General features: G+C 40.5%; 1 protein-coding gene across 1 annotated transcript in view; it reads left to right on the forward strand.

Annotated features, from left to right (window-relative positions):
- cacna1ea (calcium channel, voltage-dependent, R type, alpha 1E subunit a) overlaps window positions 1–25,780 on the forward strand; it is a 116,120-nt gene that overhangs the window by 11,688 nt on the left and 78,652 nt on the right. The gene's annotated exons all lie outside the window — the stretch shown is intronic.

Here is a 25,780-nt window from a genome sequence, read left to right on the forward strand (position 1 = left end):
CCTATTTAAATGTATAAAACAAATATACAGTAAATGTTACAGAGCCAGTAGCCTGAGGATTACAGCTCACATCAGTCTCAGCAAAAGTATATTCACAACTAGTGACTCTGTCATGTTTTTCTCTAAAGGGAAGAACTTTTTTTTCCCATTCATAGCATCAAACACACACTTGCAAATCAGTCAAGAAATATTTTAGAAAAAAAATACTGTTGCACTTATACGAGCTTTTCATGTTTTTATACAGACAACAGTCACTTAGCTTAATATTAGGACTGGAAACCAATCTGCATAAAGCAACGAAATTCACTTAGTGCCACATTTACAGCTCGATTGTTCTCCATTGTGGTCACAGACATGGACAGCTGGAGATGGTCGAGTTCCTGTTGTACTTCTTTGAAGTCTGGGGCGGATCCACAGTCCGTGTAACGTAAATTCTCTTGTGGTTAAAGAAAAAAAAAAAAACCCTAAACAGGCAGACATGCTGCATCCGCACAGATTGTCGAGCTGTCTGATGGTGAAATTGACATCACTTGGACCACTCAGCAGTTAACATTTTGCTAATCTAGTTAGCTTAGCAATTAGCTAAGCTAACTAGCTAATGGCAATGACTTCGTATAGAGCATAGCATAGCATAGCATCTTTATTTATAACGCACTTTACATCTAACAATGTTGACCAAAGTGCTACAAATATAAAACAGAGAGGAAACAGTTTAAATTGCATATAAAATATCTTAAAATTAAAAATAATATAATTAATAAGAAACATATTAAGAGACATCAACAAGTCCTGCTGTGCTAAAAGCCAAGGTAAATAAATATGTTTTAAGACGTGATTTAAAAACAGATAAGGAAGGTGCCTGTCTAACATGTAAAGGCAACTCATTCCACAATTTTGGTGCTGCCACAGCAAACACCCGATCCCCTCTGAGCTTACGATTAGTCCTGGGCACGCTCAGGAGGAGCTGAGGGACCATGAAGGTATGGGGCAGCATTGGACAAACATTTAAAAACAAATAAAAGCAGCTTAAAATGGATCCTAAAATGCACGGGCAGCCAATGAAGTGAATATAAAACTGGGGTGATATGTTCGTATCTACGAGTGCCAGTTAAAAGGCGTGCAGCAGCATTCTGGACTAACTGCAGTCGAAAAATAGAAGACCGACTCACCCCAAAATAAAGAGAATTACAGTAATCCAGCCGAACGGTTACAAAAGCGTGGATTACTGTTTCAAATTGCTGTCTCGTAAGAAAGTGCTTAATTTTGGCCAGCTGCCTCAGATGAAAGAAACTAGACCTTACAACCAACCCGATCTGGCTTTCAAGCTTAAGCTCAGGATCCATTTTAAAACCCAGATTAACAATCTCTGGTTTATAGAATGATTTCAGGGATTGCAAATCAACACACGGAACAGCAGTGGAGGCAGGTCTGAACACCATTACTTCAGTCTTAGAATCATTAAAACAAAGAAAGTTTAGCGCCAACCACGACTTGACGTCCTCCAGACATGTTTGTAAACGATTGACAGACGACCCATCTTTCTTTTTAAGAGGAACATAAATCTGGCAGTCATCTGCATAACAGTGAAAAGAGAGTCTGTGTTTTCTAAAAATTGAGCCCAATGGAAGTAAATAAAGTGAAAACAGGATAGGGCCCAGAATGGAACCCTGTGGTACTCCGTGAGACAGCGGAGCTCGGGAGGACTCACAGTTTCCTAAACAAACTGAAAAGGTTCGGTTTGTTAAGTAAGACCTGAACCATTTCAGAGCCACACCTGTTATACCGACACACTGCTCCAAACGTGAGATTAAAATTTCATGGTCTACAGTGTCAAATGCAGCAGTTAAATAGAGTAAAATAAGAATGACACTTTCACCAGAATCACATGATAAAAATATATCATTAAAAATTCTTAAAAGTGCTGATTCAGTGCTATGCATTGCTTTAAAACCAGATTGAAAAATCTCCTGAACGTTTTGTGCATTCAAGTATGAGATCAATTGGTCATATACAATTTTTTCCAAGACTTTAGATAAAAAGGGCAGCTTAGATATTGGTCTAAAGTTCTCAACAGCGTTTGTATCTAGCCCAGGTTTCTTAAGAAGTGGTTGCACTATTGCATCTTTGAAATTCTTTGGAACCACACCTGAAGTAAGGCTGCTATTTAAAATGGTTAAAATGGTTGGACCTATGGTAGAAAAAACTTCTTTCAGAAAAAGGGGAGGGATAGGATCATAAGGTGAGCCTACAGGCTTTAAATGATCCACCACCTCCTGTAGCTGAGCAAGAGTAACCGACTCAAACTGCTGAAAGACAGCTGAGCAAATTGGAAGATCAGAGGGGTCAGATGTGGGCAAAATAATCTGCGCCCTTGCCGAGGCTACCTTGTTTATAAAGAAGTGCAGAAACCTTTCACACATTTCAAGTGAAGGCTCAAAACTAAGAGCAGAGGGAGAGCTTAAAATAGTCTCAATTGACTTAAACAATATATGTGGTTTCTGATAATTCACCATAATAATGTTTGCAAAGTGTTTCCGCTTTGCTTCTTTTATTGTAAGCTGATATAAGGCCCAGCACTCTCTTAAACTTTGTAAAGAGACCTGTAAGTTATTGTTACACCCCGGCCTAGGCAACCGGGGTGCAACGTAGAAAAACAAAGATAAGGAAAATAAAACCACGAAGGCTCTCCACCAAAATCCCAAAACGAAAATATCCCATGACGAAAGTATTGACAAACCCATTCACAACTATTTACAACAGACTATTTATTTACAACAAACCACCAAACTATTTACAACACGGGGGAGATCGCGACCATGACACACTGAAACACAGGGTTTAAATACATAGAGGGAGCAATCAGGAAACGGACCACAGGAGGGAAACACAGCTGGGGCAAATTAGAACTGACGAGACAGGGAAAATGTAAACTGAACACACTAAGATAACACAGACTTTCAAAGTAAAGCAGGAAATACATAAGTCATGCAAAAACAAAACACTGACACACCGAAACGTAACATTTCCCCCTACCCAAAAATCAAACATGTAACCCCAAGTGAAAAGTTTGATGCAGACAAACGAAGGCTGAAACGAAGGCAGACGAAGCTGATGGAGGCTGGAGCGGTCCCACTGACCCTCCAGCAGACGACGAAGGCTGGAGCGGTCCCTCGGACCCTCCAGCGAAGGCGGATGAAGGCTGGAGCGGTCCCACGGACCCTCCAGCGACGACAAAGGCTGGGGCGGTCCCACGGACCCTCCCCCCAGCGAAGGCGGATGAAGGCAGACGAAGCTGATGGAGGCTGGAGCGGTCCCTCGGACCCTCCAGCGAAGGCGGATGAAGGCTGGAGCGGTCCCACGGACCCTCCAGCAGACGACGAAGGCTGGTGCGGTCCCCCGGACCCTCCAGCAGAGGCGGATGAAGGCTGGAGCGGTCCCTCGGACGCTCCAGCGAAGGCGGATGAGCAGCTCACTAGCTGCACACACGGACACGCAGCCCACCAGCTGCACACACGGACACGCAGCCCACCAGCTGCACACACGGACACGCAGCCCACCAGCTGCAGAAGGCTGGAGCGGTCCCTCGGATCCTCCAGCGAAGGCGGATGAAGGCTGAAGCGGTCCTCGGACCCTCCAGCGAAGACAGAAGGCCGAAGCTGTCCCTCCTTCGGACCCTCCAGCGATCCCGGACGAGCCCCCATATGTTACACCCCGGCCTAGGCAACCGGGGTGCAACGTAGAAAAACAAAGATAAGGAAAATAAAACCACGAAGGCTCTCCACCAAAATCCCAAAACGAAAATATCCCATGACGAAAGTATTGACAAACCCATTCACAACTATTTACAACAGACTATTTATTTATAACAAACCACCAAACTATTTACAACACGGGGGAGATCGCGACCATGACACACTGAAACACAGGGTTTAAATACATAGAGGGAGCAATCAGGAAACGGACCACAGGAGGGAAACACAGCTGGGGCAAATTAGAACTGACGAGACAGGGAAAATGTAAACTGAACACACTAAGATAACACAGACTTTCAAAGTAAAGCAGGAAATACATAAGTCATGCAAAAACAAAACACTGACACACCGAAACGTAACAGTTATCTTTTTTCCATCTCCGCTCAGCCCTACGACATTCACGCCTCGCAGCACGGGTTTCATCGTTCAACCAGGGTTCAAGCTTTGTCTTAGGATGCTTAATTTTTAGAGGGGCAACAATATCCAAGACAGTCTGACAAGTGGTATGAAACCAAAAACTGAGTTCCTCTACGTATTGGAGTGTCTCAGGAATGGAGAACTGATTATAGTAGGTGGAGAACCGTGCTGCCGTGGAAGAATTTAACAAACGAGATGTCTTTGCAGGGACAAGCCCCCTGAATTCATTTCTAGATAAAGAGATGTCAAGCAAACACAACCCAGGCCCTGCCCACATATGTATGAGTATTTTGTTAAAAGTCACACTTTGGCCTTTTGTCCAAACATGAATGCTTTTTTTTTTTTTTTTTTTTTTGGCCACTGAAACTAGAAAATCTCCTTGGCGGGTGAATAGTTTCCTTGTTTACATGGGTTCAGGGCCTTTTTTTTTTTTTACCCTAGATTGTGCTCCGTGTTCTTTTGTAGGCTTTTGATTGACCAACAGTTTCACACATTTAGGGTTGCTTTGGCATGTTCTTGACATTTTTTTTTCTTTTTCTTGGTGACAGAAATATTTTTGTATATAAAAATGCCCATGTGTGTGTAAACGTATCGTAAGAGTAGATTCAGCCTCATCTAACAAATCATTTTTATGTCACTTTTGCACATCTTGTGATTGTTTCCTGTTTGAGTTAAAGCGAGTCTTTCATATGCGAAGGTCTAGTAAATACTTTTCATTCAAACTATATTTTTAACACACTGAAAACATATTAAAAACACCATCTAATGCTTACTCAGTGAACAATCCTATAGACTATGTTGACTGTGTGATGTCTGCGAGTATGTGTGTACTCATTCACATGTTCGTACCACGTGCATGTGTGTGCATATATTTAATGGTTTCCTGCCCTGCAGCGCTGTGGAATTTGTAGCTGATTATATCAGTGATGCCCCCCTCGGTTTCTCTGCTGAAGCTGAGGCTTCACCTCTAGTGGTGTTGGCACCCTCTGTGCATCCCCTCATATCCTCTTCACCGCAGGTACAGGATGCCACGTCTTAACCTGAGCTACTGTATATCTATAGTTAAAGAGATGAAGGACTGTGGAGAATGACAGCACATAGTGGGAGGACAGATGGAACAGAGATGACGTACACTGAATGCAGGATAAGTGTGAGTGGGAAAGAGACTAACGTGAATCAGTTAGAGGAGCAGTTTTCATTGAGAACTTTTCCTGCTTTAATTTGCATTTGATATTTAAATCCATGTGACAGTAGTGTGGAAGTGGGTGATAACCATTCAAACCAGGCCTGTGGAGATGCTATTCACCGCCCTGCCTAGTATAATTATTACAACACTACATGACTGATCTATAGTTGTGCTGCTGAGGGGACAATGACTAAAGTGAGTCAGGAATCATTACAACCATAAACATCCACCTCTCAGAGCCACTTAGCAGCAAACCCTCAGTTACCTGACACGGAGGATGGAAAATGAGATGATGCACCTGAGCCCACCTGCACACCTGCTTTTGTTTTTCAAAGCAAATTAGTCTGATTTCAGACCAAGCTGCAGCCACATCTCATGAAAAAAGCGAAATTCATCATTAGTGCCATGCTGTATAAATTTAGCCAAATTTGAAAACTCTACAGTATCTTTAAGTCATTATAGTTAATGAGGCCATGTATTTGTTTTGTTTTACTTTCTACTTTTATTTCAAATTAGTTTATATGGAATCTTATTTCCCCACTGGAAAAAACATTTGTTGCTTTAATAACCATTAATACCTAGAAAATCTGAGACATCAATGTTTTTTGATGGCCTAAACAAGTAAACTATGTAATGTAGGATGGACACGCTGAAACATCTCTCTGGTGTCAACTTGAATCCATACGTTCAGTTAACATTTCAAAAAGGAAAAACCAAGGCCAATAAGTCTGCTGTGGACTTTCACAAATACATTCATTCTCACGATCTGTATCAGATTTGGCCCTTAACAATATACAGTATTGTAGTCTCATTGTGATTCATTTGATGGGCATGTTTATGCTCCACAGGGGGAAAGAAACTGTATAGTGTAGACCAGAGGCGGAGCCAGACATTTGAAACACCCGGGGCTTAGCCCAAAGAGTAGTATGCATGTGGGATTTTTTTTTTTTTGGGGGGGGGGTGTAGAAATGACTGAAAGATTAATAGGCTCTGTTCAAAAAAGAATGACTTCATATAGGGAAAAATATATATCACATGTGCAGGACGCCTTAAACTAGTTTTTTAATTAAGCAGCGAGGCAGAACAAAGTCTGGCTGTATCAAGACACGAGGACTAAACCCCAATTCAACCAGACCCAGAACTGATCCAGAATTAAAACAGGACTACAACAGTTCAAAATCAGGACTACTGAGGACTTAACCGAGACAGAACCAGAATCAGAACTAGATGATAGTAGCACTAAAAATCATCATAGACCTGCACTACACTTATTTTTTAATTCTACCAAAGTCCACTATTTAGATTGAGAAAAGTTTATATAATTATTTAGCCTTGTTGTGCAAACAAGCCTGCAGAACTTAATAAATACAGAATTTGAAAAATAACAAACCTAAAAAGAAACACTAGGTACGAGATACATGAGGACCTATGATACGGTGATACTTTTGGTAAACAACCATTTGACTAACATGTGTGTCTCACCTGCTCTTGTTCATCTGTTCTGTCCTCGTTCTCCTCTCTCTCCCTCTTTGTGCTGACAATCATCAAATATACAGTTGAAACCAGATATTTACTCTTCAGATAAAAACACTTTTTTAATTGTAACATCAAATCAGACTAAATGTTTATTTCTTTAGATTGATAAATATAAAAACATATTTGTTAACTTTAAGAGTAAAGAGAGAAACTATCTGTATTTCTTAATTGCAAATGGCACCAAATTGTATTCAAACTTGAGCCACACTTATGGAGCTCCACAGTTCTTTTCCTGGTGTTTTGGTTGATATCTCTTGATTTTCCCATGTCACAGAAACAGGCTCTGTGTTTTGCCTTATATGCATCCACAGCTGTGCCACCAGTTTACTCACATGGACTCTACTAACCTATCAGAAGCTTCTTCAGCTCAGAATGGAATCGTCTGGAGTTTTCTTATTAATTAACAATAAATTTAGTGTACATGTACTCCTAAATTTGATGAAAGTGATAAAAATAGCTCTGTCTCTCTTTATTCTGAAATTTAACTAATTCAAAATATATTTCAATATTTATCTAAAACAAAAATTTACTCTAAATTGATGTTGTACAGTAAAAATGTTTTATGTTTTCTCCCTAAAGTGTATGTAAATATCTGGTTACAAATGTGAATATCCTGCTGTGTACTGAAATCCCTCTTGTTTTGCATAGAAATATACTGAACAACATACAAAGCATAATATATAAAATAACATTTACCTGAGTTTTTTCTTTGAAAGAACCCTCGAATGTCCATTCTTATGTTTCAGTACATAACTGAAACCGATTTAGTCGGGGAGGGTAAGAACTGAGAATATGAAATAAACACACGTAAGCTAAGACTCTAAAAAAAATAGCATTTGTTCGGCTTTTCATTTTGCCATTTGTTGATTCACTTGAAGAGCGAGTAAAATAATATTGGTCAAGTGATCAGTTTCATATCAATCTTTCGTGATGCACCGTTATATTTACATTATTTGTACGGTACGAATTATTTGCTTTGGTACCTGGTCAAACTTAAGCTCTCCTTAGTATGGCTGGCTCCGTCTCTCCAACAGCGCACTCACGGGCAGCAGCTGCCCCGCCCCCTCGCTCAGTCGCTTAGTGCCTGAGCTTGGATCATACCAATATCAGGGGGGATTCACGCACAGTCGTAAATTCCCACAGTGTGCACTATGTGCTTCGAATATTGTGTGTACTTTTTGTTTTATACAGTTGTCAGCCAGGCATCTAACTATGAAAAAATTACACTCCAAAAGACCCCGGGCTTCTGACAAAACAACCCGGGCTTAAGCCCCGTAAGCCACCCCCACGCTCCGCCCCTGGTGTAGACCAGCAGTCACTGGACTGTTTCCTCTGAACACTTTGTTCTGTGAAAAATAATGAGCTACGGATTTTGTCTTTTGGCATTTTTATGTAATTCCTGTGGGAAACCAATGAAATATTAGCTTGTCACACACAGCTTAGTTGAAAGACAGGTTGAAACAACAAACACTTGATATCATGCTTTGTACAGGAAGCAATTAAGCATCCAAGACTAGTAACGTGTCTTTTAATCAGGAGTGGACTGTGTTTGTGTGTTTGTGTCTGTCTTTGCAGGTGCGTGTGTGTGTTGCATTTCAAACATAGCGGTTAGGATATTAACATCCGTTCGGAAGATCTTAATGAAATAGCAGTGTTTGGAGTCGGCATTAACTTGATGCTGATGACAGTGATCAGCTGGAATCAGTCTGGCTTTAGGAGGCTGGTCACCAACAGAGGAAAGCACCAAATATGTTTCTGGTCCTGCTTGACCTTTGTGTTGATTTGTGTCTGAGTACGTGTGAATGAAATGAGTAATGGGTGAAATTGTAAGATCAGTGACTCTATACAAAATATGCACGCCTTTCCATATTTGAACATGAGTGCAGTATTCAACTAGCATGCTTGGTTAGTGTGTAACCGGCTTCTGCTTCACCCACTGCAACAGGCCGGCCCAAACAGACTCATCGACTCTGTGTTGTGTTTTTACGAAGACAAGGAGTCTCTGATTGATTGTCGCCACTTTATTTCTCGAATGGAAACAACGGTGTTGTATCAGTGCAAAGGGCACGCTACGCTACACACCACTCCGCACAGCACACTACGGCAGAACATCCCATTAGCATTCTGCTTTAGCATACAGTTTAACACAATATTAAACAAATGCAAAGTACATAAAACTGGTGTTGGACATGTGTCCACTGAGCACTGATTACACTCGGTGCCCATCAGTTGATCAAACAAGTTTTATGTGTCTGTACTACTTAGCTACAGCAGACTGGCAGCGATTACTGCAGCAAACCTAACCGGCCACACCGAGAGGGGGCGCTGTTTCCCCATTACGCTGACATTTGTGGCAAGTGAAGTAATACCACAGAAACACTGTTACATTAGCAACTCACAAACAGTATAAAAGGTGGGCAGAGCTACTGTTAAGTTGATTTCTGAATTCAGCTTTTTCACCATCGCCATCTTAAGGCTTCAAAAAAACTGGAAGTGACAAGAGGAGCGGTTCAGCCTGTAAAACTGTTAAGTGGTGAATGACTTTTCAGTCTCAGTTCATTAGCCAATAAGTACAATAAACCTCTATTTTGAGCCATAGCACGACCAGGACTTATAAAATAGTGTTTACTATATGACCAGGAGTCTTTTTGCAATTACAGCTATCGCCATCTGGTGGCCTTCAGATATACTGCAGGTTTAAGGTGCTTCCACATTGGTGTCACTTTTCACATCTGTCCAAGTTTTATAGTGTCTGTTGAGGTTTTGCATACATGTTACCACATGGATGTTAAATTGGGCCTGTGACAGTCAGTGTAGGATCAAGTGGACAAGGCTCCATCCGCAAACGTAAGTCATCAGTCTGTGAACATCTGGTAACTGACTGGTTAGAAAAAAACTCCTTGTGACTGCTTTGGTCACAAGCAGCAAGCTGTAGTGAGAGTGTGACACAAACGGGAAATGGAAATCCATGAAAGGTAAAAGTTCTGCCTTTTCAAATATATTAGCTGTAGCTGAGTCCTAGCTAACAGTCCCCATTTCAGGTTCGCGTTACACTCTTTTAACTTTTTCTACTGCTCGACTACTAGTTTTTTATTTTTGTTTTTTTCCTACAGGCCTACCACAAAGGTCTGTGAACAGCTACATTTTTATTCCATGAGAATTGACTTCCAATCCTCAAGTGGCCATTAGAGGAGCAACACTTCTGGCGCTGCCATGTTGGCTTTGTTTTTCTCCTCCAGTGATTTCCGCTTAAGTCAGGTGGATATTATGATGTTTATTCCTGTGGCAGGTTTTAATTTTTGTCTATTTTTCACACATTTTACAAAAGCTCGAGTGCACTATCACAGTATTCAGTGTCATTGCACAGTTGGCCATGTTTTGACGATGGCATTTAGATGCCCTCTGCCGAGGTCCCAGGATATACTCGTGGCTTTTTAAAAAGGGCTTGTGATTATATTCCTTTCAACATTGGGCAATTCTTTCTAGAAGAAGAGACGTTTATAGGCCTAAAAACTGGGAGGATTACAGTATAAAGTTGGGAAGCACTTGTTTGAATATTCAGCGCCTCTATTCTTAAATATATACTTTCATGGATGTAAAATTGCACATTTGCTGTATTTGAATAAAAGTACAAAATTATACTATGAAATCCAGCAAGTGTGGAAAAAATGTTCTCCGTTGTTTTCCTGCACTGATCAAGACAAAAGCTCATTAGCAGACAGCAGCGGCATTAGGTGCTGCAGACAAAATCCTAATTTCCGGAGCAATCTTATCGAAGTGAAGAGAGAAACAGTAAAAGAAGAGCTGCTGGCTGAGTGGGAATGGTGGTTAATTTAAATGCTGCAAGCCACAGATTCAAGGCAGTTAGAGCTGTTAAACTAATGGCAGCATATGTTGAATCCATGACTCATTAAGCTGAACTTGGAAATGGAAGCTGAACAGACTTCTGAAAGAATGGCATGACGATCTACCGTAAGCACAAACTCAGTATACAAGTGACAACACTGAAATGGGGCTTTACGCCTTTAGTATATTCTTGAAAGTCTGGGTAATTATCTTTGAAATGTTTATTGTATGTGGATTCCAGGTGTAACCCTAATGGTGACTTTAAAAACTGTTTCTGGTATCACACCTGCATCTGGGTTTGCTCTGTTTCTTCTGCTCTGAACTCTTCTGTCTAAGGGTCCTTATACCCGCCTAAGTTCTGCCAGCCCATATTTATGGTAAATGGATGCAGGATTAATGAGAATTAAGTGACTGAGTGCAGTGAGGATACAAGAGGAGTGTTCAGTACACCAGTAAATACCAACACTTCATCGCGGTGCTGGAGACCCAAAAATGGGTTAATTGCGTGTTTGTTTTCTCCCCTTCAGATGCAAAACTGAGCAATATAGAGTCAATATAAGTGATCAAGTTCTTGTGTCACTGTTTTCATAGAAACCACTGGTTAAAGAAGGCGTGTTGAGAAATTGCACTGTTTTATTTATTGACTTGGCACAGAGTTCATGTTGTGAATTGGAACAAGCCACAGGGTACTCATTAAAACATTTTCAAAATGGAACCTTTCCAAAAAAATCATTAGCAATAAAACTCACAAAAACATTGAGTCCTACCAGAGAGAGCAGAAGGTACAGCACACTCCTGGTGTTCTGAGTTTTTCTACACCACACTTGTCCAGTCAGTCATGTTGGAGCAGAAAGGGACCATCCTGAAACTGTTCCCACAAATTTGTGAGTATGAAATCATCCAAAATATGTTGGTCTGCTGAAGCATAAGAGTTCCTTTTAATGGACCTAAGAGGCCAAGTGCAGTTCTTAAGAAACAGGCTCCCCACCCCCACCGAACTACGCTTGACACAATGCAGTCAGACAAGTAACGCTCTCCTGGCAACTGTCAAACTCAGACTCGTCCTTCAGATTTCCAGACGGAGAAGCGTGACTCGTCACTCCAGAGAACACATCGCGGCTCTAGAGTCCAGCATGGCTTCACCACTGCAATGCACTGAAGCTTTGCATTGCTCTTGGTGATGTAAGGCTTGGATGTAGCTGCGGAAACCCATTTCATTAAGCTCTGTATGGCCTGTTCTTGAGCTAATCTGAAGGCCACATGAAGTTTGGATGTCTATACGCCCCACCGAGCCTGCTCTGTGATTTTACGTGGCCTACCACTTTGTGGCTGAGTCATTCCCAGTCGCTTCCACTTTATTATTATAATACCACTAACTGTTGACTGGAATATTTAGTAGCAATAAAACACTTGCAGACTTCTCACAAATGTTTTCATGACACGAGTTATTGTCTCTGTAATATGATTCTTTGTTTTTCTGCTGACCACACGCATTAAAAAATCAGCACCCCGAAGACTTATCGAGGGACGTCAATTCAAGAGTTCATGCAATACTTCACAGTGCTTCACATCCAGCCGTGGTCATAGCAGACGAGGACACGAGTGCATCAATGTCGTTTTGCATTTGTGTGTGAGCGCATGTGGTTTCCTGCACAGGCCTGTGTTTCTTGTACCTGTTGTTAGTATTCCTGGCAGAAATGTTTACAAGATTGGATAAATTGTGTGATATTTATTTCCCATGATTACACTCTGATTAGAGCGAGCATGTAATTCCATCCCCCACAGATGAAGGTGAAAAATTGCCTGTTTACAGAAGTGTCTGTCTGGTTCTTCACACACTGGGCACAACTTATTTATTCGTACAGCCACTTTAAGAAGAAAGAGCTTATTAGGTCTTATGGTTGAGTTTTTTAATTGTAGAGTGTAAGACCCATATTTTGTAAATTTTAGCCATGCTAGTTGGAATAACTCTTGGTGTAACAGTGTTGATTTGTTAGAAGTGAAATATCTCAGCCTATTGACATGGATATGCATAAGATTTTCTGCCATTCATCACTGCAAAGTCTGCCTGATTTCTTAGTGTGTTTGCCTCTTGCATTAACAGAAGGTTCACATGTCTGGGCTGGAGTTAAATGCCTCAGTAAATCTTTGATAGATTGCCATGAAATTTGGCTCAGACATTTATGTGATCCTCAGGATGAACTGTAATTGCTTTGGTGGATCTTTCATTTTCATCCAGTCATCATCAGGTAAAAAATTGTAATATAATAATTTGGTCTGTAACAAAGATCAACAAAACAAATGAAATCAGCAGCTCTAGTTGAAATTCCTTTTAATCTTAATGCACCACTGTGCAAGTATAACATGACTTTTACCTGCCATGTTAGAGTCAAGAATGAAGCTGTAAAAGTTATTAATAAATGATAAAAGTGATACTTCATTGAGTAATTATATTTAACAATTAAATTTGAATGAATGATATTTACTGATAATTAATTATGTCGTAATTTGATGAAATAATAAAAAGGAGGCTACACAGCAGTTTTTGTGAAAATGGTTCGATGTTTTTCCTTTTAGCTCGGTAAACCTGTACAGCAAGACTCAAAGCTCTGATTACCAGTTTTATCAGTGGTGAGAGAATTCAATGCGACCAAGGCAGGAGCAGTCAGTACGCTGACTCTAATTTTTTAATAATGGATTGCATTTATATAGTGCTTTTTGAGACCCTCAAAGTGCTTCACAATTCCACCATTCATTCATTCATTCATTCATTTGTCGTTGTCATCATCTATTGCACTTAAAGACACACCTGGTAGACCAAAGTGCTGTACAATATAAATATAGTAATACAATAGCAAAAACCAGACATAGCAATAAAATTAATTTAAAAAAACCGTCAGTCACCCACAGAGTTGTTGCATTCACACACTGGTGGAGGCAAACTACAGTTGTAGCCACAGCTGCCCTGTATTAAAAATAACCTATTAGTTGGCCAGTTAGTATTGTTGTCATTTAATTTTAAGAATTTAAAAAGACAAGTTTAGATTTTACCAAGAGAAAAGACACAAGGCAAAGGCTACATTGTGACAAAGTGGCACAGAAGGGAGGACCAATACACAAGAGAGGGAGAGATCATAAAACGCAGGTGATACAAATCGGGGCACAGCAGGTAATCGGAGCAGAGGGAAACACACAAGGGAGGAATCGTAGCTTCTAAAAAGACGAGATTAATAGATAAAAAGCAAAGTGCAGAAAAGGGCAAAAGGTGCAGAAAAAGGTTTGACAGTAATTAGACTCTTCATGACAGTAAATTCATCCATGAATTCAAAGTTGAATCATTAGATTTTCTCCTCATGTTTGCACACAAAGCAATACCACAGGAAGAGCACTCTGCACTGTGGTGCCCTCAGAGGCTCTCACACATCAGTGCATTTGCAGCCTGGGAGGAAATAAGTTGTTCTGCAGCTCATTTACACATTTTTATCCCACATTTGTCTCTCATAAGCACAGGAGACGTGTGAATACAACTCAAAACTGCACACAAAACCCAAAAATCTGAAAGTCATGAAGCGCTGCTTGTTTTGGTGATTCCACCGCCACGTTAAACACTTTCTGTTTAGCTTCCTGTTTTTGTCCTTAGAGTGACTGAAACTCTTCTTTGGCTCAATTTTAGGTCAGCGGTTGAGTTCTGTAAAGGTCATCACAGCTTCTTCCATCAGTGTTTTGCGAGTAAAGGTTCGACACTATATTAGGCCTGAACCTTTCTAATTGCACACAGCTGAGAGAGAATCGGTCTCTCCCTGTGTTGGACTCCTTTTCCTTCATAATTGTCTCCCTGTCAGTGTCAGGCAGACACCCAGTGCAGTTTAAATGTCAGAGCTGTTTGTCATAAGTGAATTATTAATGATGACATGCTGAAAAGCTATTTTCTTTACCACAAAACCATGCGCTGTCAAACCATATTCAGAAGGGAGAAGGCAGCGTTATTAAAATAGAACGTGATTCCTGGGAAATCCATACAAATGGCTTCTGTTTCACACGGTGCAGCAGTGTTTTCATTCAGGCTGGCTTGATGCTTTGCTTGAAACAACTGTCTGTGCTGCGTTTAGGACGGAGAGCTTCTCATTTAGTGAGAAAATGATGAACTGTTTCATTAATTCTCTCTCTCTCAGTTCGCTCTGTCTGTTTGGTTTGCAAAATACTGAAAGCTGACATTGATGATGACCATCAGAGAGATGGAAAGAGAACTTGAGTTTGAGCGATGTGTGACCTGTCAGCGGATGATGGTTTAGGAGTTTGACGAAATGTTGCTCTCGGGTGCAAAACAAGGAAACAGTGATGGGAAACCTTGTGAGTGAATCAAGGACAGGAAGGCACAAAAGTGGTTTGAACTCTTCTGATTAAATTTGATGCACTATTGTCTTGAAAGCTGTTCCCTGCTCAAAATGAGTGTCAGAGGGACGAGTACAGCTGAATGGTCTGCATATACACAATAACACTGTTACCTTACATAACAGAAATCTATTTCTCTGATTACTGTGGTAATCATTTTCTTCAGAAAAGGCAACCTTACAACATTCCTTTGCTTTTATAAGCCTGGATTCATTCTGGTGAAGAACGTTTTACCAACCACCCACCTATTCCCATTTTCAGTCTCTAATATCACTATAAAACATTTCAAAATAATCTACAAAAGCAAAAACACGCTTACACAACTGGTGTTTTGATGTCATAAATGCTCATAGTTACAGTTTAAACATAGTGACGTTTATCAGGTATGATGGTCCCACGATCAAAAGTTAAGAGACTAAAAGCAAACGTCTTTTAGACTCGCAGAAATGTCACACATAGTTGTGTATTTCACAAAACCTTGTCACTTCACCATTTTTGCAATTTAGCATATTTAATCAGATGATACCTCATTTACATCTTGAAAAATCCATCCATCTGCCTTATCTATCTTAAGCATTACCAAGCAGCCAGTGTGTCCTAAGTCTGCCCTGAGGCCTGCTGCTGGTGGGACATGCCCAAAACACCTCACCTGGGAGGTCCCCAGGAGGCATCCTGTATGGATGACTGAACCAGTTCAACTAGGTCCTTTTGATGTGAAGTAGCAGCATGCTCCTCCTGTATGACTGAGCTCCTCAAACTATTTCTAAGGCTCAGCCCAATTTTTGTCACTTAAATCAGTGAATAATGTGATTTCAGTATTGAACAAAATAATTTCTTTGACCCTCTGGGATTTTCCCTCACAAACATCTGTAGGGTTCCAACAGGTCATAAGAGAATGTCCAGACTGCTCTGAACTCATAGGAAGGCAATAATAACTCAAATAACCACACATTAGTCAAAGGCAAGCCTTTCTTAATGCACAACACGTCAGACCTTGTAGCAAATGAGCTGCAGCAGCAAAAGACACACCAGATGCCAGGAAACTGATGCTGCAGTTCACATGTGCTCACCAGAATTGGAACATGGACGACTGGAAAAATAATGCTTACAACATTAACCTGCAAAGTAAAACAAGAGAATACCAAAAGACAAAAACACAGACAAGTTTAATTTAGCTTAACTTTATTAAAGACACACACGGGTCCATAGAAAATACACACACACACACAGAATACATTACACCAGATATAATAACAGAGACAGAGGAACAGGCACCTTTAAGACAGGAGTCGAGGGAAACACTGAAAGAATTAAAAGCACAAGAGGAAATAATGAGCTCAAAACAGAAACCGAAGCTCAATAACAACCAGAAAGATACTCAAATAAGTCAAGAGCCAAAGCCCAATATCACCACAATGGTAATGAAATCAAAACAGGAATGGAAAACATCTTCAACACACAAAAAACAAACAAAAACAATCACAAACGAGCTCAACGCTGAAAGAAAAAGGGATTGTTCACCTTCAGTAAAGTTGATCGATAAATAGGGGGTTTCCTTAAGTGAAGTCCTCAGCAGGGTAAGTTTCATGGTAGCATCTGTTTAAACTTGCTTATGCTAAATACTGGGAGAAGTGATAGGATGGGCATCACCAATATCTATACAAATGGGTGACAGTCAGTACTGTAGATGACCTGACCTGCTGATAAAGCAAAATCCATGAATATGGACACCGTTGGTACCTGTACCAAATTTGTCCACAAGCCTCAAATACAGTCTCGATCCAAAGTTTAAGACCACTTGAAAAATGGCAAAAAATCATATTTTGCATGTTTGGATCTTCACAAGGTTCCAAGTAGAGCTTCAACGTGCAACAAGAAGGAATGGGAGTGAGACAAAGCAGTTTGTGAGCGTGCAAATGATTGAAAACAACGCTTAAACTGAAACAGGCTGTTTTACAGCTGATCAGAAGCTTACGACCACACCTCCAAAAATCCCAATAACCCCCCAAAACAAAAAACAAAGTTCCAAACATGAAATCAGTAATTACCGTTATTGTTGATCACTTCAACAATTTGTTGCAGTGTGCTTGATGCAAGAGCTTCCACGAGGTGAGTGGGAACATTTCTCCGAGTGGTGAAGACAGTCGCACGAAGGGCATCTACTGTCTGGAACTGTTTTTTGTAAACTTCCCTTGCCATCCATCCTCAAAGGTTCTCAGTTGGATTTAGATCAGGGGAACACACAGGATGGTCCGACAGAGTGATGTTATTATCCTGGAAGAAGTCCCTTGTCCTGCGGGCATCGTTACCCCACAGATGAGGGCCCTCAGTCAGGAGGGATGCTCTCTGCAACATCTGGACATAGCCAGCAGCCGTTTGACACCCCTGCACCTCCTGAAGCTCCATTGTTCCACTGAAGGAAAAAGCACTCCAGACCATTATGGCGCCCCCTCCACTGTGGAGCGTAGAAAACATCTCAGGTGGGATCTGCCTGTCATCCCAGTAACGTTGGAAACCATCAGGACCATCAACGTTACATTTTTTTCTCATCAGAGAATAAAACCTTCCACCTTTCAATGTCCCATGTTTGGTGCTCAAAGTCCAGACGCTCGGTTCTGTGGCATTCAGAGAGACGAGGCCTTTGAGGACGAGTTTTGTTTTTGAAGCCCTTCAGTCTCAGATGCCGTCTGATGGTTATGGGGCTGCAGTCGGCACCAGTAACGGCTTTAATTTGGGTCGAGGATCGTCCAGTGTCTCGACTGACAGCGTATTGGATCCACCAGCTCAGTGCTGGGGAAATTTTGGGGGATCTTCCGATTTACTTTTTTTGTTCCATAACCCTCAGGATCATTTAAGAAATTCCAAATGACCGTCTTACTGCGCCCGCCTCAGCAGAGACGGCGTGCTGCGAGAGACTGCTTATGCAGCCGACCACGTTCAAAAAGGAAAGGTGTTTTGCCATCAGCGCGTCAGACCACCTGACAGAAAATGACAATAAATCCACATTTTTGCACAGATTTCTGCACATTGCTTTTCAAGGCATGTGGTCCTAAACGTTTGATAGGCTATAAAACAGCCTGTTTCAGTATAGGATGTTCAAACAAATGCTTTGTCTCACTCCCATTTCTTCTTGCTTAATGTTGAAGCTCTACTTGGAACCTTGTCAAGATCCAACCAAAATATGATTTTTTTATTTTTATTTTTTTGTTGCCATTTTTAAGTGGTCTTGAACTTTTGATCGGGTCTATATTTAGCAAATATTTCAGTTTGGGTAAAAGTCAAAGAAGGGCATAAACAAAACAATATTCCTGTTTTGTGATTAAATACCAAAATGAAGGTGTTGCCACAGAAATCTGCCTGCACTCTGTGCTCCCATTTTTTTTCAGTGCTGCGGTTGCTGCAATAGATGTTTGATGCCCTGCTTTGCTGCAGCTAAACGTCCTGAGGGAACTTTGAAATATGGCCACCGGTACTCCTGTCCAATGCCACGTGACATCAGCATGCTTGCCCACGTGCTGTTGATTCAGATTCAGCACAGTGAACAACTTCATGATGGGGTCCAAATACAGATGGCTTGCCAGCACCTTCAAAATTCAACATTTATTATTTGTTTAATAATTAATGATCTACAGCGTGCAGATAACTAACTTACCAGAAGCAATATCTTAAATTGATGTTTAAGGCTTTTTGCTGCTGGAGTTTTACTGTCAGTTCACACTTTTACTGGTTAGTGCACTCTATCTGTCACGACTGCTTTTCCAGAAAATAAAACAGAAATCTGCCAGAGGAGCATGAAGCTAAACCCCGAGTTACTCAGAAGTGTCTGAGCATTGATTGAAGGAATGCATGATGTATTGATCCAGAATAAACTGCTATCAGCTTCTGTCAAAATAAAGTGCCTCCCATGAATTGTTAATATCTTTACATGAAATGATGTGAGATTATCATTTTAAGTGGATTTACTGTCTCTTCGTCTTGTTTAAAAACCTATTTCCAGAATGAATTTATTTTTCATAGCGGCTGGTGGGCTTGTATTACTGCTCTGTGATATTGAAACCCTTTAGTGCAGGAAGCAATGCAACCTGTCAACCAGTTCCATCAACCTATCAACGGGTATGAACTTGCACAGAGACAAATAAAACACGCTCATGTAATTAAGTTTGGTTGGAGTGAGCGTCCCTGTTGACTGTCAGGTTGCAAAAAAATCGTATTAAATAATTTATTCCAGACACAACTGCATGAACTCCACGTTTAGAAAACAGCAAAATATAGATTTTAACTTGTGTTTTCCAAAGTTTTTATTGTTGTAATAAGGTATAATGATGCTTCATGTTTCTCTATTTTATCTATGTCTACAATTAGATCCATAACTTTTTGGACAAAGGCAAATTTTTTTTTACGTTTTTGTCCCTCTACAGTAGATTTTGAATCAGTCAGTCAATGTGGAATTTAAGTGTAGACGTTTCTCTTTAATTTAAGGGGTTTAACACATTGTCAGAGGCTACCATAAAATTAAATATAAGGATTTTTTTAAATAGTTGGCAGCCAATGACTGTATGATGTCTAGAAGTTATGGACATCAAAGACTAAGTTTCTTTTTGTCCTCAGTGACTGAAACGCTGCTCTTCTGGGTTAAAATCAGACGACTGGCATGACAGTTGAAGAAAATCCCACTCATTTGCCTCGAGAAACTCCTGCAGTATCCTTTGGTTCATTATCTATTTGCAGAATGAAACGCTGTCTGATCAGTTTTGCAGCATTTGGCTGAATCATCAGTAAATACCAGTGGCCCCGTTCCACTGGCTGCCGTACATTTCCATGCCATAACATTACCTCCATCAAGGTCTCCATAGTTTCCTCTCCTTCTCATCATTCTGATACAAATTCATCTTTGTTTCATCTGCTTTTAGACGTTTTCTGTCAAAGTGGCACCTTGTCGTAAACCCTCTGTCTGTCCGTTCATGAAGGCGTCTCTCGAGGTTAGCGCTTGACAGCGGCACACCGACCTCCTCGAACATTTTCTTGACTTGATTGGATACTTTCAAGGGTTTTTTCTTGATTAACCCTTTAAAGCCCAGTGTATCGTATTTGATGTGTTTTTGTGACTTTGCTTTACCCTCAATGATATAAATTGCATGACACGTTTTTAATGACTAAAATGCAAAAATATTGCTTATGTAACAAATGTGATGCAAATTAAAATCCTATGCAGATTAAAATTTGATATATATTGTCTAAAGGTTCAACAAACACTCCAGTATCACAAAATTTAAGATTTCTTGCAGTTATTTTATGGTCCAGGTTTTAAAAGGTTAAGGAAAGAATTCTGTGATCATCCACTTTAGTTGTCTTATGTGCTCTTTCAGACCTTTTGACCGCTGCATTAACCCTTGTAAACTTTTTGCTGTGCCTCTGATGGATTTATTTTTCAGCCTAGTGTTGGTCTTCCTCACTTGCACTGAGATGCCTGGAATCAGCTCCAGCTCTTTTTGTCATTTGTCATGAAGTAACAAGGGAGCCTCGTCCGGCTATTAAATTGCTTGTCAGTCAATTGTCCAATTACTTCTGAGTCTTTGCAAATGGAGGACTAAAAATGTGTCGTCGCCATTGGAACGCCAGTGTGTTTGACACTGCAGCTGTCACACGTGTCTTTGAACATTAAAGTGACCCTGAGGGGGGATGAATGTGAGCCCTGTCACAGACCTCGAATTCACTCCCTGCTATTCATTCAACGCTTTAGATTTAAATATCAAAGATGATTGTGATGTGCTCTGAGTTCAGTGCTGTTAGCTTATTGGAGCAAATAACGCCTTTGTAGTGCTGTGGGATTTCTTTCAGCCGCTGGTGCTTTCAAACCAAATAGACTTAGTAGGAGCCTTGGCTGTAAATGGCTTTTTCGGCCCATGTTTTGAGATTACAATTCAGTGTCGGGCTGGCTAGTATGTGGTCAGCATCAATATTCACGCATTAGCTTTTGTTTGAGGCAAGTATACAGCAGAATCAGGCCAAACCTGTGTGTGTGTATATGAGAGATATTTATCACATCCAGTTCCTCACAAAACTAGAGAGTGCTCAGTTGTTGCAGCAGCATGACTTATGTTGCTCCAGGAGGGACTAGTTCTAACAAATGGGGTGAAGGATGCTGGGTAAGCAAACTGAATCATCATCAATATCCACCTGAGGTGCAAACTGTGATTTCAGTGTCATGACTGTGACCCCTACTGGAGCTCTAGAGAACTGGAGACTGTACAGTCAGACTCATGCATGCATTCATGAGACAAATGGATCGTGTGCTGCCTGTGAAGTGAACATTTGTCATTAAAGGGGTTTCTGAATCATTCTGAAGGCATTCACAAGAGAGGAGCGATAATTAAAATAGATTTTTCACATGTAGATAAAATGCAAACAAGAAGCTGAGAGATCACACATTTGGAGCTCTTGTCAGGTTTAATATGACACCTTGAAACCCCTCCGCATAGTTAACCACTGATGAAGACGAGCAGTGATGGAGTCTACAAACACACAGAACTGATGAATCATCGTTCCGTATTTTTCATCTCAAGCCAAAGTTTCAATTTATCCTGTGTGTTAAATTAGCGTCGTGCATCCCACCAGAGAGCCTTCATGATCCACGGTCTTTGTGATTCACTGCAGCCTCAGTCAAGCTTGTCTGCACAGTATGTTTTCCAGACCAGAGCAGCTGCCACTTAAGAAGGGATTAGGTAATGATGTGGGGATGTACTTTCATGTGGAGTAAAAAATCAAGACTACGAGATCTGCAGCTGCTCCCCCCAGTTTGTCTAATCAGAGTGATTCAAACACAGTTATCACATGGCCTAATTTTCACTGCAGCTTTTCCTTTCCTTTCCCTCCATCACTCATGCACATTGCATAAAAACCTATACTTAGGCCTCAGTGGTGCACCACCTTCCACCAGCCTACAGGCCATCTGCTGATAACCAGCCTGCTCTTGCGCACCTCTGTGGTAAATTTACAGCTGCCTGTTGACAGTATTGATCTGTGGAGCTGCCGCTTTGATAATAAACACTCTTTTCATTCACTGTAATTTTATGTTTGGTGGATATATGGATAAGCACACGGTTTAATTTAAAAGGTAAATGGTCGCAGCGCTGAACAGTCACTGCAAATTTTTTTATTTATAGATTTTCTTTATTTGTTCAGCACCTGCTTCTTTTTCACTAAATTCCAGCAGGATTTTTTTTTTATTTAGGGTTTTTATTTATTTACACCAACAAATATCTCTAAAGCCTTGTTGTGTAAAACAAACAGACTAATGTGTTCTGAATAAATGACATTTTATAGTTCTTGTTCTGCGATTCCTCTAAAGAAACATGGCTTCTGTATCCATTTGGATAATTTGTCTTTCAGAGAAAAGGCTCATATTGCTAACGGTGCATGATTAAAGTAAATCGCATTTACATTTCTATAACCAACAGCAGGTTTAGATAGTTTAGTTAATTACATGTAAATTAATAATGACTAAATACAATAAAATATTAATTAAATCGATCAGTTTATTTTAGATTACATAAACTCTTTAGACATTGCCGATCATAACGTGTTTTCTTTATTTCTTTCTTTAATGTCCCTTGGGAGGGTAGGACAAGACTTTGTCCAATTTTCATTGCATATTATTGGATTAAAAAAGCCCTCTTGCCAACTATTGGCTGCAACTCCATTCAAATAACAGAAAAATGGGGATGTGGGGGAAAGTTCTGCTTTCACAAGGAATTATATAAGGTCATTTTTTGGTTTATTGGATATTGGACAAGGCACCGGGGATGATTTAAATAGAAATCTTAAACTCTAAAAGCCTCGTCAGCAAAGTAAACCTCCTTAAATTTGGTTAAAGATAATGACCAGATTATCCACACAGCCGTGCAGCACATTTATTCCTAAATGTCACCCTGTCCTGCTGACTTTCTGTCCATTTTTACTGTGGTGCAAACCCCCCCTCCCCCCATCCCTTTTTTAAAATGATCCAAACAGACTGAAATTCAGTTTAACCCTATAATGCCCTTTATGTCATATTGTATCATATTTGATACACGAGTTTCTGAAACCTCTATCTCATCAACATAATCAATACTTGCCATAATTAATGTATAATAAAAATATATCATTCACAACATGATATAGAAAAAAATTGTGGAGTTTGTTACAAGAGTTAATGAACATCTCAGTTCCAAAAAATCTGAATTTTCTAGCTGTTTCTTTTAAAGGTTGAGTCTTAAAACATTATGTTCTATTAATAATGTAGTTCCCGTGTTTGCCACTAGATGGCGGTTGCTGCCCAGCTATCTTGTTTTCCAGCAGAGCTTTTGACTTTATCCAAAGGAAAAGTTACGCAACATGCAACAGCTTTTAGTATTCATGGAGCAGCTTGGTAATATTAGGACACATATGCATGGGGATTTTAACATTGTCTTTTATTAGATATGTTAGACATGAGCCTAAAATGTCACCTGCATTTCATTTGAGGGCTTCACTTATGGATGGAAACAGTTTGATGAACCTACAGTGACTTTGAGTTTTCCTTGGACAATTTGTTCTCCAGTTTGCAGCATAATGATGCCCTCCAAAAATACATTATTCATGTAGATTGTACAGTTTTACACCTTTTCCTTGTCATCACAGCAAACATTGTACGACATTGCTTCATATTAGTGGAAATGCTAAAGACTACTCATAGTTGTATTCAAATTTGCTATAAAATGTGTTGACATGTGTAAGGATTAATCCCACACGGGCTTCAAAAATGTATATTGTATGATGTGAATGTTACATTTATGATTCAGGCAGCGCTGGTGTCAAACACTGCATTGCGGGGCTTTTATTTGAACTTTCTTTGGTTTTTAAAATGTGCATAAAGCTTTTCTGAATGAATCAATCACCATAAGAGATTCAGTGCATGTGACAGCAGACATCTACTGGAAACAGCAGCTTTCAACTAGTGTCTAAAAACACCTAAAACATGCTTCCCAACTGTTGCTTCTACCACTCGAAACTCGCAGTACATGTGGAAACCAGGTTAACAGCACGCCTAGGCAGTCGACGCATCGAACATAACTCTGCTCCCTGTGGGGAATGATGATTTATGTGGGCTGTTCCATAAAATCTAGGGTTGCAACAACAGATTTGCTGGGCTGAGAATAGGGGGCATGTCAGTTCAGTTGCTAGGAAACAAGTGGAGGAATACAACAGTGGAAGGCAGAAATCTTGGCTGGAGAAAGAGGGGGAGAGAGGTTAAGACAGCTGCAGAGATAGAGGTGGGTAAGAGAGAAAGAAAGAAGAATGTGCCACGGGGTAAATGTGTTTCATCATCTTTCCTCTGGGCGCTGAACGAGGCCCGGAAAGAAAGCAGCAGTGCTGCTGTTTCCATTGTGTGTTGTTACAGATGGATGACTACTGATCTTCCGAACCCACTTTTAATTATTCCTGTTTCCATCATTAAAAACAAACTCTTCCCAATGTGAAGCCCAGACGTTCAAATGATGGTTCCTCTACTGCTCATGCTTAACACACAGCCAGCTACACACACAGGTCCTCTCATGTTTCAGCCATTACCATCTCAATGAAGCTAAATATAGTCCAGTCCCCTGGTCCCTTCATCTCAACACATCAATAGGTTGGGCTTTGTCGCCTGTTGGTCCGTCTGTGTTTGACCCGAGCTTTTGGGCTCTGGGCGATAACACGCTGACCCAGCACAGCTGTTATTCTTGGGAAACTTCACGTGTGGTTTTTGGAGATTTGAGTGTTTGATATTGAAGCTGCTGAACGAGAACACTTTTGACACTTTTAGCATTAAAGTCTTGTACTCAGAAATATAATATCATTAACCCCACACAGCTGCTGTGCTGCATGTGAAACTGAAAACTCTCAGAAATCATACTTGGCAGTACAGTCATATTTATATCAATTAGCTTGTTTTGTGTTTTCTGCAGTTAATTCCAAAACTGTGTGTTATCATTTTGTTATGGTCTCGTATACGTGATGGTCCATCGTGTCCGGGACTGCATGTTGCAACGATGACACAGAGAAACAGTTTAATCAGCTGGTGATAACACAATAAACCTCAGCTTTCTCAATGTTTTCGCATATTTAATATCATTTATTGCCACAGGCAAACACACTGCTGTGTACATAATGTAAAGTACTTTGTAGGTTTTCTACTGTATCAACGTTGATCCTCTTGGAGGGGAGATTCATCGTGTAACTCGGCTCACCTGAGACTAAAAGCTGGTCCATGCTTGTCTCTTCCACAGCACAGATGAAACGCATCCACTCGCTGCTTGCATTGCTGATGCTGCAGACGCCCTCACTTCACTATTTTTTGCGTTAGTTTAATCAGAATATGTTGCATCTAATTGACTTAAATCTTGCGTGCACCCCCAGTTTGTTCGAGTTTTACTTGGGCTCGTGTGATTAGAAGAAGGGAAAGGTTTATAATTATTGGTTCTGTTTGTTTTCTTACTCTAAAGTGCAGAAACAAGTTTACACCAGTACAAGAGGAGGCTGTGGTGGGGAAAAGGGGAAAATTTTAATCAGCCGGTATTCTTTGGAGACATACGCTGAGAGGGAAAGAGCAGTAGCTCCAAATAAATGAAGACAATATCTGACCGTGTTAGAG

Source organism: Mchenga conophoros, linkage group LG23 (assembly GCF_057382185.1).
Source record: "Mchenga conophoros isolate Kocher_MC1m ecotype Shallow Benthic linkage group LG23, M_conophoros_male_GT1.1, whole genome shotgun sequence".
Lineage (NCBI taxonomy): Eukaryota > Metazoa > Chordata > Actinopteri > Cichliformes > Cichlidae > Mchenga > Mchenga conophoros.